Below are 14,246 nucleotides of genomic sequence, written 5' to 3'. Positions count from 1 at the left end.
AGAAATTTCGACAGAAGGAACTTATAAATTCAATTAACAAACAGGTTTCAATCAACTCTAAAACACAGGATCAGATAAATAAGTTAACAGATATTGTCAACAAAATTAAAACAGGGTATTTATACGAAATACTACTTGCTCGAAACAGAATTACAATTGCGGATGTAATTAATCCTACGCTATTAGATTCCGATGATGTAAATGAATTATTACAAATAAGTTCAACAAATACAACTGTAACAGACTTGCTAGAAGTATCACTAATTAAGGTCCTACTGTATAATGAAATGTTGCATTTTTTTATTAAATATCCCAAGCCCAAATTAGTATGTAAGAAAATAATTATGCACCCAGTCCAACATAATGGCACAATACTACATCTTGCTGACACCACGGGCGTCGCTAATTGTGGAAATCGTATAATTGCAATAGGAAACTGTACCTCAACGCTAACTTCATCATTTTCTCAAGAATATTCTCAACCAACTTGTTCTCAACAGCTTCATTCGGGTACTATAGCACACTGCAGCACAAGACCAAGTCATCTTGAACCATTGGAGACAACAGAGCCACTATAAAAACCCAGAAGGAACCGCAACAATAATTACCGGTACATATTTGATTACGTTTGAAGATGAAATCAGTATTAATGACTCCATATACAAAAACCAGAAGATGGTACCGACGTCGGCTATATCTACTATAGTTAATATCACAAGTCATCAAGAGATATTGAGCCTGCCGTATCTTCAAAGATTAAATTTTGAAAACTTACAACACATCGATGTCGTGAAGAACAGGACAATAACCGGTCCAGCGGTCTCTGGACTTATAAGCATTATTTTAATCATCAGTCTTTATATTTCATTCAAATTGTGTCGAAGACGAACAGTAAAACGCGATGTTATTGAAGCTGTCATTGATAGCTACAAAAGACCCGAGGACGGCTCTTACTTAAGTAAGGGAGGAGTTAACACAATCTCCATTGTCCCACCCTAATACTTTGGTTAAACGATGGCGAACTATAATAATTGTTCGTCCAACATATTGCAATGCAACACTCCACACGAGGCACAGTGTCAGCAATTATATTCATCATCATTGCTTAGCCAACACCAAACATACGAGCATTTATTCAACGTATTGCAATATAATACTCCACAAAAGGCGCAGAGTCAGCAGTAGGAAACAATAATTATAAGTTTATTCATAGCTTTAAGTATCTTAATAAGTTAGTTTGATAAGAGAACTGGAATAAAGAAGGTGTAACAACACCCTACAAATACCCAAAATACTTAACTTATATGCTATATTATTAAGGATTTTAACTCTCAAACTTAAATGGGGCAGGAACACGGACTGGGTCACCTAGTATAGCATATATATTAAAAAGTATACATTAACTGTTTATAATATGTCCATGTCAGACGGTTCTCTACCCATTTGGGTATGGCAACCATATAACAGCGTGTATAGAAAATATGCAAACTTTCTAGATTTTCTTCAATTAGAATTTTCCAAAATAAATAAATAAAAAAATACTTTTTATTATATATATATATATGTATATATATATATATATATATATATATATATATATATGCCAGGTTTTCTATATTTTAACTGAGCATATGATGTTTTTGCAGCCTTCATTAGAATCTTGTATTTTTCGAATTAACACTATTTTCCAGGCTATAATGCGAAAGGTTGATACCTTTCAATTAGTTTTATTTGGAATTCAACAGAGTTGTCTTCAATAGATCGATTACAAAATTTGAATGGACTAGCTGCTTTCATTTATTCCATTTGTTCGAAGCTTTGAGCTTAAGAAACCCTTTTGACCTCAAATATCTTACAATAAATGGAGTCGTTGCCAACGTAACGCTAATTCTGACTGGTGCAAATAATTTATGAATGGCATATGCGATGACAAAGTTACTAGCTCCTTTTGCAACATTCGTCTTAAGAGCCTCGGGTGCATATCCACAGTTATCTAGGATCGCAGTAACATCAATGCCACTGTAAGTAAACATATATATTTTACCATAGAATTTGCTTGAAAATTACCTGATTCACAAATATTGATTGATTTGGCGTATTTTTTTTTTTAAATTGTGAAGCAGGTAAGTAAATAAGTTAGACATTTGGACTTACCTGGAAATCAATGCGTAGAAACCTCCCAATGATGCTAGTGATATAGTGATGTGGAACATTATTATTGTCGATCCGTAGTCTTTAATAGCCTTTTTCAATTGTTCTTTCTTAGTAAGTTTTTGACAGCTTTCGTGACTTTTGGTACAATATGTTCGATTTGCAGATCTATTAGAATGAAAATAGAGTCAAAAGTAACTAATAACAAGTAAAAAGCAGTAAGTTCGGTCGGGCCGAACTTTGAATACCCTCCACCATTTAGAACGAATTTAGAAATTTTCGAAAAAAGATAACATTTGCTAAAAATTCTGCTAACATCTTAATAATACCGAATATAGCAGTTATATTAGGGTCTGTACAACGTGCACCTACATAGGCATTGTTTGTCACAAGCCATTACCATACTTAATTAAATTCGAAACATGAAATAAACGGTGAATAATGTAGCTAAAATCATCAAACAAATACAACATCTCAAACAATTTAGGTGAGTATTGTACCTAAAATCGTTAAAATACCGAATATAGGGAGATACTGATATATGGGGCCTATACGAAAACCTGGATCTGCTTTGACAATTTTTTGTCACAGACTATAGTTTTCATTACGAACTCTAAATACGTAATTTGAAACTACTACGGCGAATAATAACGATAAAATCATCAAAATACTGAATATTGGGATGTACAGTTATATGGGGGCTATACGAAGACCTGCACGGCACATTTACGAACTTAACCTGCCTACTTAACAAAATAAATACGTTTGTAAAATTTTAGCCTTCTATCTCAATTCGCTCGAAAGATAGTGTGATTGCAACAGACGGACAGACAGACAGACGGATATGGCAAAATCGTCTTAGAAATTTACGCTGATCAAGAATATATTTACTTTGTTGGGTCTGACATGAGTATTTCGAGGAGTTACAAATGTAATGACAAAATTAACATACCCTCCATAGTATGGTGGAGGGTATAAAAAAATACCAGGGGTTAACCTGCTGTTTTCCCGTAGAAAGTGAACGCTTAGAAAACTGGGAACTGATAAGATACGTTGTTTTTTTATACCCTCCACCATACATAGTATGGAGGGTATATTAAGTTCGTCATTCCGTTTGTAACTCATCGAAATAATCATTTTAGACCCAACAAAGTATATATATTCTTGATCAGCGTATAATTCTAAGACGACTTAGCCATGTCCGTCCGTCTGTTGTAATCACGCTACAGTCAAAACGAATTAAGATAGGAAGCTAACATTTTGCACAGATCTCTCTTTTGTCCGCAGGCAGGTCAAGTTCGAAGATGGGCTATATCGGTCTACGATATCGTATGGCCCCCATATAACATTACCCCCCGATATTCGGTATTTTGATAATTTTAGCCACATTTTTCAACGGAATTGCCTGAAATTCTACACAAGGAGTTCTTTGTGAGCACTTTACACCATGACAGAGAATTCTCTTTATAGGTTAACGATATCGTATATCCCCCATATAACGGTACCACCCGATATTCGGCATTTTGATTATTTTAGCAACATTTTCTTATGGCATTGTCTGAAATTCCACACAAGGAGTTCTTTGTGAGCACTTTACACCATGATAGAGAATTCTCTTTATAGGTTAACGATATCGTATATCCCCCATATAACGGTACCCCCGATATTCGGTGTTTTGATGATTTTAACCAGATTTTTTAACGGAATTGTCTGAAAATCCACACATGGATTCCTTGCGGGTACTTTATTGCTTGAAAAAGAATTATCTATATAGGTCCACGATATCGTATAGCCCCCATATAACGGTACCCCCCGATATTCGGTATTTTGATAATTTTAGCCACATTTTTCAACGGAATTGCCTGAAATTCTACACAAGGAGTTCTTTGTGAGCACTTTACACCATGACAGAGAATTCTTTTATAGGTTAACGATATCGTATTTTGATTATTTAAGCCGTATTTTCCAATGGTATTGTCTGAAATTCCACACAAAGAGTTCCTTGTGAGTACTTTATCCCCTGGAAGATAATTACCTATATAGGTCCACGATATGGTATAGCCCCAATCTAACGGTACCCTCGATATTCGGTATTTTTATGATTTTAGTCACATTTGTTAATGGAATTGTCTGAAATTCCAGACAAGGAGTCCCTTCTGAGTACTTTACCTCCAGACAGAGATTTGTCTATATAGGTCCACAATATCGTATATCCCCATATATCGGCACCTTCCGATATGAGGTATTTTAAAGATTTTAACTGAATTTTTAATGGATTTTATTTATTTATTTATTTATTTTTTTTTTTTTTTTTTGAAAATTTTCTAATTCGTTTCAAATGGTGGAGGGTATTCAAAGTTCGGCCCGGCCGAACTTACTGCTTTTGTACTTGGTTTTTTTAAAAACGGCAGTAATTGGATTAAGAACATATCCCAAATTTGCTCATATTCACTCGAAAGCGAAATTTGCTCTCGAGCAGGATTGCTCAAAGTTTTTAACGGAGTCTACTCTTCGCTCAAAATAGATCTAAGAGTGAAAATGAGTATAACCATAGACAAATGAAGATATAGACAACGAAAAGTTAGTTTTGCCTTTTCATCCAGGTGGCTCTCATCATGTTTTGCAAAGTCAACATGCTGATTTACGCGTTCAACCCACTCGACTTAAAATATATTTATCGTTTTTATACCCTCCACCATACTATGGATGGTATATTAACTTTGTCATTCCGTTTGTAACTCCTCGAAATACTCTTGTCAGACCAAACAAAGTATATATATTCTTGATCAGCGTAAAATTCTAAATCGATTTCGCGATGTCCGTCTGTTGTAATCACGCTGTCTTTCGAACGAATTGAGATAGAGGGCTAAAATTTTACACACACATATATTTTGTTAACCCATTAACGCCGACGGGTGCGAAAACGCACCAAAAATAGAGATGTTTTTTAGCATGCATAGAAACGGTTTCATATTTGATATCGCTTTTCTGTTTCTTGGAATAGATAGTAGGTGGATGGGTCTGTTTATTTGACTTTGGCTGTTTTTTCATCAGACGTCACCTACATGACGATAAACGCATCGCCAAATGCAGATTTTCCCACATGCAAAACATAAACCTATTATAGAAAGAAAACATATAGAAAAATAATACTTTTTAAATATTTATTGGTATGGATCGGAAGACCTTTGCACTATATTTAACTCATAAAATATAAACGTCTTTGCATATATACGTGCTGTGCGTTTTCGCACCCGTCGGCGCTAATGGGTACTTTTTTACTAAGAAAAGTATTTTCGGTTAACCATATGTGCGAACGCTAATGAAGCGCTCCCAATCAAAACAGCTGTCACAGCGTCTGCTCTCTGTCACGATCTCTTAAAAAATATCTAAAGAGATTTGATATATATATATATATATATATATATATATATATATATACATATATTTAAAATCTCTTTTTTTCTTTAGATATTTTTTAAGAGATCGTGACAGAGAGCAGACGGCGGGCAGCTATTTTGATTGGCAGCGCTTCATAAAAATTAAAATTTGGTGCACAATAAATATGAAATTGTATGAAGATATATATGGAATCTATATTCAAATCTGATCCGATCTCGATTAAATTTGCCAGAAATTTTTTGAATATATATATTTTCAAAAAAAAAAATTAAAAATACCGAATATCGGAATGTGCCGATATATGGGGCGATATACGATATTGTGTACCTATAAAGACAATTCTCTCTCTCTGACTTAGAATTTTGTGCTAGTTATGAATATATATACTTTTGTGGGGTCTTCAACGAATATTTGGGGATGTTACAAACGAAATGACAAAGTTAATATACCCTCCTTTCCAAGGTGGAGGGTATGATAACGGGCAACCTTTGGGACATGTATTGCTTCACTATTTTTTAATATTATCATCTAATTTTTGAATAATTTTATTAAAATTCCAACTTAATTCATGCATTTTCCTTTACAATGCTATTAATTTATTAAAACATTTTCTAGTACTAAAATTGTACTCTGTAACGCCGAAGGGTGCGAAAACGCATCACCCCCTGCACAAGCAAGGGGTAGAGATAGAGGGCTGAATTTTTGTGCGCGGAATATGAGTGACATTATGGCATCCTCCACTAAGTTTCAACATTTTTCTCCCACAAATAAGGGAGTCGGCGTTAATGGGTTAAGTAGGCAGGTTATGTTAGTAAATGGGCCATGTAGGTCCACGTTTTCATATAGTCCCCATATAACTGTACCTCCCAATATTCGGTATTTTGATGATTTTAGCGGCATTATTTACCGGAATTGTTTCAATTTTGGTATTTGAAGTTCGTAATGGATACTACGGCCTGTGACAGAAAATTGTCAATGCAGGTCCAGGTCTTCGTATAGCTCCGATATAACGGTACCTCCATATATACGATATTTTGAAGAGTTTAGCTACATTATTCACCGATTATTTCAAGTTTCGATTTGAATATGGTAATGGCTCATGAAAACAATGCCTATGTAGGTCCACGTCTTGTAGACCCAAATATAATGGCTATATTCGGTATTTTTAAGATTTTAACAGAATTTTTAACAGATTTTAGTTTTTGAAAATTTCCAAATTCGTTCAACTTACGGCTTTTTAGCTTGTTCAAGGATTTCACTTGGTTATTCCGGAACCTTTTGTATGTCGTGGCGTACTTTTCACATTTCCTGTATTATTTAACAATATTCAACTGACACATATCCTACAGTTTTTGTTATTTTTAACATTTAAGAATTGAGTGACTTCAATATTCCCACTCAACCCCTGAAACGATATAGACGACATCTGCTGATCAAATTTTTTCGAAGATAAACGGTGAGAGCATTTCGTTGTCTATTTCTTCATTTTTCTATGGTATAACATTTTTTTGTTTGGTGATTTGTGTGTGCAATAGCATACGATTTTGATGTTGCTGTGCACTTTAAAAGGAGGGAGGCAGTGGTTCAGTTTGATGTGTACAAAATAAAAAAGCAGCAGCATGTATTGCAAGGGATAGGTGGTTGTTGTTTTTTGTGTGTTTTTCTAGAAGATTTCGAACCGAGTTGATGTTGCTGTGAACTTTAAAAGGAGAGAGGCAGTGGGTTCAGGTTGATTGTGTACAAAATAAAAAAGCAGCATGCATTGCAAGGGACAGGTGGTTGTTGTTTTTTGTGTGTTTTTCTAGAAGATATCGAACCGAGTTGTCATAATTTGTTAGGATGGCGTTTGCACAGTACGTGTGCACCAGTGACCGGCTTGAGGTGGATATTTTGTGACTTGCGGTGGAACAAATCTAGTTTAGTAAAAACTCTTCGATTTTTTTTTTCCAGAGGTAGGTATTTTTACCCTGATTCCGGGAAACTATTTTTTTCTTGAGAATCACACTTACTTCTTGCCTATCCCAAAAATTATCATAACAAAATATTGCCAAGAATACCAGCACATTTTCAATTAAGAATTCATCGAGTTCTTCAAGTTGAAGAAACATCCACGCAGTCACTTGTATGTGAGTTTGTTTCTATCTTGTTTAAAAATTCCACTGCGCTGCCTCCGCTGTTTTGTATTTATTATTGTTGAAGATTCAATTAGTTCATTGATTAAGTCTGTACCATGATGTTGTACCAATAGCTATAAGTTTTGCAGATTTCGTTTAATATTGTGTGGCATCTTGTTTTTTCAAATACATATTTTTATATCGTAATACAAATTTTTATATCATATTGTTAATTGTTTTGTATCTTTGTATTTTTTTTCTCTGAAGATATTGTCGAATACAGTCGAAATATCGTAAAATAAAAATCAAATTATAAAAATAAAACACTGATGTTTTCAATGGCCTTAAGCCAAAATAAAGTTATTAAGATTATTATTATTATTTTGAATGTTGCTTCACAATTTGCATAAATTACCTTATATTGAATGACAGCATGTTTATCGTACGTGGACCACCCCGAACGTGTATTTTGTCTCAGCGTTGTATGGTGAGAGTTCTGCAAATTGTGTGACATAAACTTGCATTGTTGCGCCAGTTGACCACGAGGCATGTTCAATGTGAAACAGCATCTATACCACTGCAGGGTGTGGGGACATTACTTTGCATTGCCGAATTGAGATTGATTGTACCAAAACAATCGTACGATGTGTGTGCAGATCATATAGTATTTTTTTACCAGACAACATCTGCGAGCCTATTCAGACGAGATGAGGACGCTGCGGACTGTTGTGAGCTAAAATGGCCTGTAGCTGAAATGTCTCGGTTTCTTCGAGGGGAAAATCTGGTAGTTTCAGCAACATCTATATTGTTTTGGCACAGGCAGTATCTCTGTAACAGCTTTGTTAAGACATCTAGTGTAATGAAGAGGCGTTTGGCTGCAAAATACAAATAATACTTTATATGATGTCTGAGAGAATAAAGGTGCCTAATTTCCAAATCCGTACCAATTATGTCCCAAATCCGTACTTTTCTTATGTTTGGAAATGTTCTATCATTTTCAAATAATTTTAAAAGTAATTCTATTTTCTATGGTAGAATTAAGAAGGTAAAATCATGCAATCAATTCGTTTACATTTTTTTTAAATTATTTATTGGACAACATTTTATTGTCAAAATTTCATATTCATAAATCCATTTTATTTTCACAAATCAGAGATGGGAACCCGTTTTCTAGGCAGTGAAATTTGACTAATTAAATTACAGAAAATTCGGAGACTGGAAATGCTTATTTGAAATGATTTATGATATGTTCTCATTGCAATTTCAATCATTTTGTTCGCTCTCAGAATTAGGTACACGCATTAACCCGTTCGTACGGCATAGTAACATCATTCTTTTTTCAATTTTTTTGTTTGTTGACTTTTGTAAGAATTTGTACGAAAGTACATGAAATAAGCATTAATAATAAAAAAAAGAAATTATTTTTTTCTCCAAAGATGTTTTGAATTTTTTGTACAAATATTGACATTTTATATGTATTTTGTATTTTTCTGTTTTTTAAATTCAGTGGTCACTTGTCAAAAAAATTTTGTCGTTACAAACAATTTGAACATATTTCCTCTTTTGTTTCAGTTTTCTGTCGAAATTCCAATTGTGGACAAAAGCGTACCTCGGATGAGGGAGGAAACAAAATTTACTTTTCGTTTGAATGCACATACGACATTTAACATTATATTTTTCATACATATATATATTATATTTATTTTATTAATTCCACAATCGCCCATAAACTTTTACTATACAAAGGATTGTATCCTTATTAAACAAATAAAGAGAACGAAACACGGATTTATATTGTTATTGTGCTACTGGGCTACGTCGTTATTGTTTTATGGATACCCCTAGGTTGAATTTATCATTCCTTTGCCCTCCCATGTGCTCCTTAGGAACACTTATATAGGCCTCGAGTAAGAACGACAAAAAAAATGACTGAGCTTTAGCTTACCTTATTTAAAATTGTCTGAAATACGTGTTTGCCTTGGAAGATATTCGACTACTTATTACAGGAACAGTTTCATAACCGAGGGTTGCAACGAGTATTAAAAAAATCAATCACAAATGTGATTACTTTCTTTCAATCGAGTTCGCTCAGCATCATTGTTTACCCAATCATCAATCAAGTTGGGGCAGTTATTTTGACTTTTAAAATAAATGTTGCACACACTGTGTAGGTGAACGAAAGGTCGAAGTTTTGTGTGAAAAATCTTGACCAATATTGTAAACAATAAATATTTAAACACTTTTGTTTATAAATACCACTGATGTATTTCTTTATTAAAAATAATGATTTTTCTTTCTAGAGAAAAGTCACTGAAGTCTTATGTATATAAAACCCAAATAAATTTCAAATTGTCTTATTATAAATATAATTTGTACTAATTTCTTAATGGGGACGGTTTTAGTAATAATATGCTTGTAATTTTACTAAATTATGATTTCGCTCAGATTCGATTCATATGTGTTCTATTAAATCAATCACACACTTAACTAGGATGAATCAAACCAAAACACTCATACTAGATGATCGCCCCGTTATGAACAATTCAACAGCTCTTCGGTCAATTTATATTTGCTCACACCGACTGACCCGACTGATTGAATTTGATGTATTTCCTCTAAGTGTCATCAAACCTACTCAAAAATACTCATTGCAGTCCTTTGTTTCATAACGTAGTGTGAGTATATTATAGATAAATTATTTCCTATATAAATATATAAATGAATGTTTTAAAGTCTCGTGTCAGTTTCGTTTTGAAAACATTATATTCTGCAATTTAGAGCAATATGAAGCTAAGCCAATGGGGGAATACTCCAGAATTAAGTAATCAACACGGTAAATACGAAGGAAAGTAATTCATATTAGCGTATCCATCCTGCATTTTTCTGTTATTTAACTTGTCAAATTTTACTTCACTGAAATTAGGTATCCCATCTCTAATTTGTGTATATACGATGGATTCATTAATATACATTTTGACAATGAGATGTTGTCAAAGGAATAATTTTAAAAAAGTTCTAAACATATAATTGCATGTCTTTACCTTCTTTTTTCTACCATGGCAATCAACGAATCTCTAACAATTAACAAAACACACATTTCAAATCTTATTACGAAATATGCAGAATATGGCATCTTATAAATTTGTGGTCATAAACAGAAGATAAATTTTAAATTGAAAACATGAACATGATATCTATATCTATAAAACAGGAAAATGTTTGTATGTTTGTAATTTATGGAATCGAAAACAGCTGAACAGATTTTCCTGAAATGTCCAGGTATGCTACAACATCGCCTGAAAGTAACATAGGCTATATACATTTTTCTACCCTCCACCATACTTTGTCGTTCCGTTTTGTAACTCCTTGAAATACTCATGTCAGACCCAACAAAGAATTTATATTCTTGATCAGAGTAATATTCTAAATCGATTTAGCGATGTCTGTCTGTTGTAATCCTGCTATCTTTCAACGAATTGAGATAGAGGGCTAAATTTTGTACACATGTTTATTTTGCCAGTAGGCAGGTTAAGTTCGTAAATGGGTATATATGTCCACGTTTTCATATAGCCCCCATATGACAGAACCTCCCGATATTCGGTATTTGCTGATTTTAGCGAAATTACTCACCGGAATTGTTTCGAAGTTGGTATTGAAGTTCGCAATGGATACTACATTACTCGACCGGAATTGTTTTCAAATTTGGTATTTGAAGTTCGTAATGGATACTACGGCCTATGACAGAAAATTATCTGTGCAGGCCCCAGGACTTCGTATAGCTCGATATAACGGTACCTCCATAATATACGGTATTTTTGATGAGTTTAGCACATTATTCACGATTATTTCAAGTTTTGAATTTGAAATGCTAGTGGCTCATGAAACATTGCCTATGTAGGTTCACGTCTTGTAGAACCCAATATAGGTATATTCGGTATTTTTTAAGATTTAACGATATTCGTTCAAATGGTGGAGGGTATTCAAAGTTCGGCCCGGCCATCCTACGGCTTTTTAGCTTGTTGAAATCCACTTGGAACTGGAGAAATAGCAATCAGAAACGGAGGTAACTCCTAAAAATTGTTCGAATTTGGAACAAAAATATTTTGTCAAATTATATTGAAATCGGTTCAGATTTGGATATAGTTCCCATATATTTTCGGCCCGATTTCGTTTATTTGATGCTCAAACACGATGTTATGTTAGATTTCAATGAAATTAGGAATGTGTAACGGGAATTTGATTCGAAATAAATTGATCAAATTATATTGAAATCGGTTCAGATTTGGATATAGCTTCTATATATTTTTGACCGATCACATATATTAGATGCACACACCATAAAGATATCCAATTCCAATGAAATTCGGCATAGAGAGTCAAAATTGATACCAAAAAAATTTGCCAAATTATATTGAATCGGTTGAGGTTTGGGTATAGCTCCCATACATATATTTCGGCCACTTTAATGTATGTTATGCACCATACCGATATGTATGTCCGATTCCAATGAAATTCAGTATGTGTGGCGAATTTTGTTAAAAAATAAATTTGACAAATTAATTAGAAATCTGTTAAGATTTGGATATATACATATACATACTCTCGGCCGATTTCACACATTTGATGCACCCAAACACGGTATATACCTCCAATTTCAATGAAATATGGATGGTTTGGCGGAATTGGTGTAAAAGTAATTTTTACAATTGTATTGAACTTGGTCCAGTAGGGATATGATTTTATTAAGAAGCATGACCCACAAAGCCTTTGCAATGGTATAAGGCTAACAGTAAAAAAGGACACAACAATTTTATTGAGGAACGGATTATTACGGGGAAGTATGTTGCTTCTTCGAATTCTCTAATTGCAACAGAAATGCCACTTAACTTCAAAAGATTGCAGTTTCCAGCACGCTTGACATTTGCTATAAAATTAATCAATCCCAAGGACAACCCGTCGTTATGAGGACTAAATTGGCATGTTCCTTCTTTTTCTATGGTCAGCTTTCCTTGCATATTCACGCATATTCACGCGTTGGTAGGTATTTGTTTGTGTACGCATAAATGTATTAAATAATTACGTTTTTATATTTTTGACTTTATCTTTTTTAACAGAAAAATATCGTATATAAAATTTTCAATGCATATAAAATCATAAGGGTCGCGAAGCGCCCGGGTTAGCTAGTAGTATAAAAAACTCAATTCTGGGACGAACGAAACTTTTTTCATTGTTGTTTCACAGTATAGTACGAGGGCGGTTCGGAAATTCTTAGCTATGAATGAAAGAAAATAGTTTTCAAAAATATTTCATTTTCAATATAATCTTTAAAAACTTCTATACAATTAATCCAACGTTTCTAGCAATTCTATCCTTGATTAAAATAGTTTTCTCAGTTCTTCATAGTGGTTTGTATAGCTGACAACATTCGCAGTATATAAAATCTAATCTAAATGGTGTAAACTGATCAAGATTAAAACATCTTTAAATTTCGTTCTCTCAGCAGAGTGACAATTTCGTCATTCAAAATAACTGTTCCTTCTGATTGTTTAACATTATGCTAGTAGTTCATTTGGCCCGGAAGATACCTTGTAAAAGAATTTCTATTTAGAGCGCTCTAATTCCATTAGGCCTGTGAATACCTTAACAGCGTCAAAAAAACTAATTGATGGTTGTGGGATCCTTACCAAATGTTGGAGGATTAAATAAAACTGAGAAACGTATTCCTTAAAGTACTTTGTGAATTTAAAATATTGCTTTTATTGAAACATGGCTAAAATCTGATGTTCTTGACACTGAGTTTTCTCTGACAATTATGAAGTTTACAGCAAGGATCGAGTAATGAAAAAAGGAGGCGGAGTTTTGATAGCAGTCCCTAAACTCAATTCCTTCAGAAATGATTGATGTCTCTTGCTGATCCATTAGTGAATTTGTCTGCGCTGAACTAAATATCACAGGTAACACTGTATTCCTAACTTGTTCTAATGCTCCTAATTCGGACATGAAATTTAATAAGCCATGACAATCTAATTGTAAAGTGTCTTCTTTCTTACGGATAATTCTTCGTTAATATGTATGGGTGACTTTAACCTTCTTGTGTACCTGGATCTCAGGTGAGAATATTTTAGATTAGTTACCTCGTCATACCCAATTGTTTAGATGCTTTTGGGATTTATATTTGAATCCTGCTTGTACGAAGTGAATGACATTTTAAATATTAAAGACAGATAATGATTTAGTCTTCTCTTCTTCGTTAAACACTTCGATTCCATAATACTAATGCTTTAATTAAAAGGCGTAGCTTGGGAAAAACAAACTTATCGAACTTCGCACTCTTTTATCGAACAATATATGGCGCTTATTGACTCCAGTGTCTCAACATTCTATGATCAAGTTAATTCTGCTTTATCTTATTCGGTACTACTGTTAAGCAAATTATAGACCAGGGTCCGCGTGGTTTACGCCTGTACTGATACGTTTACCCAATTTAAAAAGTAGATTATTTAAAAAATTCAAGAAATCGAATACGGCATTGAACTATTCAAAATATTCTTAGCAAGGCATAAATACAACTCTGGAGAT

General features: G+C 33.6%; 1 pseudogene; it reads right to left on the bottom strand.

Moving 5' to 3' along the window:
* Nucleotides 1–1,693: 1,693 nt before the first annotated feature.
* Nucleotides 1,694–14,246, bottom strand: part of LOC131806660 (uncharacterized) — a 153,436-nt pseudogene continuing 140,883 nt past the window's right edge.

This window comes from Musca domestica, unplaced genomic scaffold (genome assembly GCF_030504385.1).
Source record: "Musca domestica strain aabys unplaced genomic scaffold, Musca_domestica.polishedcontigs.V.1.1 80, whole genome shotgun sequence".
In the NCBI taxonomy this organism is placed as follows: Eukaryota; Metazoa; Arthropoda; class Insecta; order Diptera; family Muscidae; genus Musca; species Musca domestica.
The sequence above is the reverse complement of the archived record's forward strand: the minus strand, read 5'-3'. Positions and strand labels throughout refer to the sequence as shown.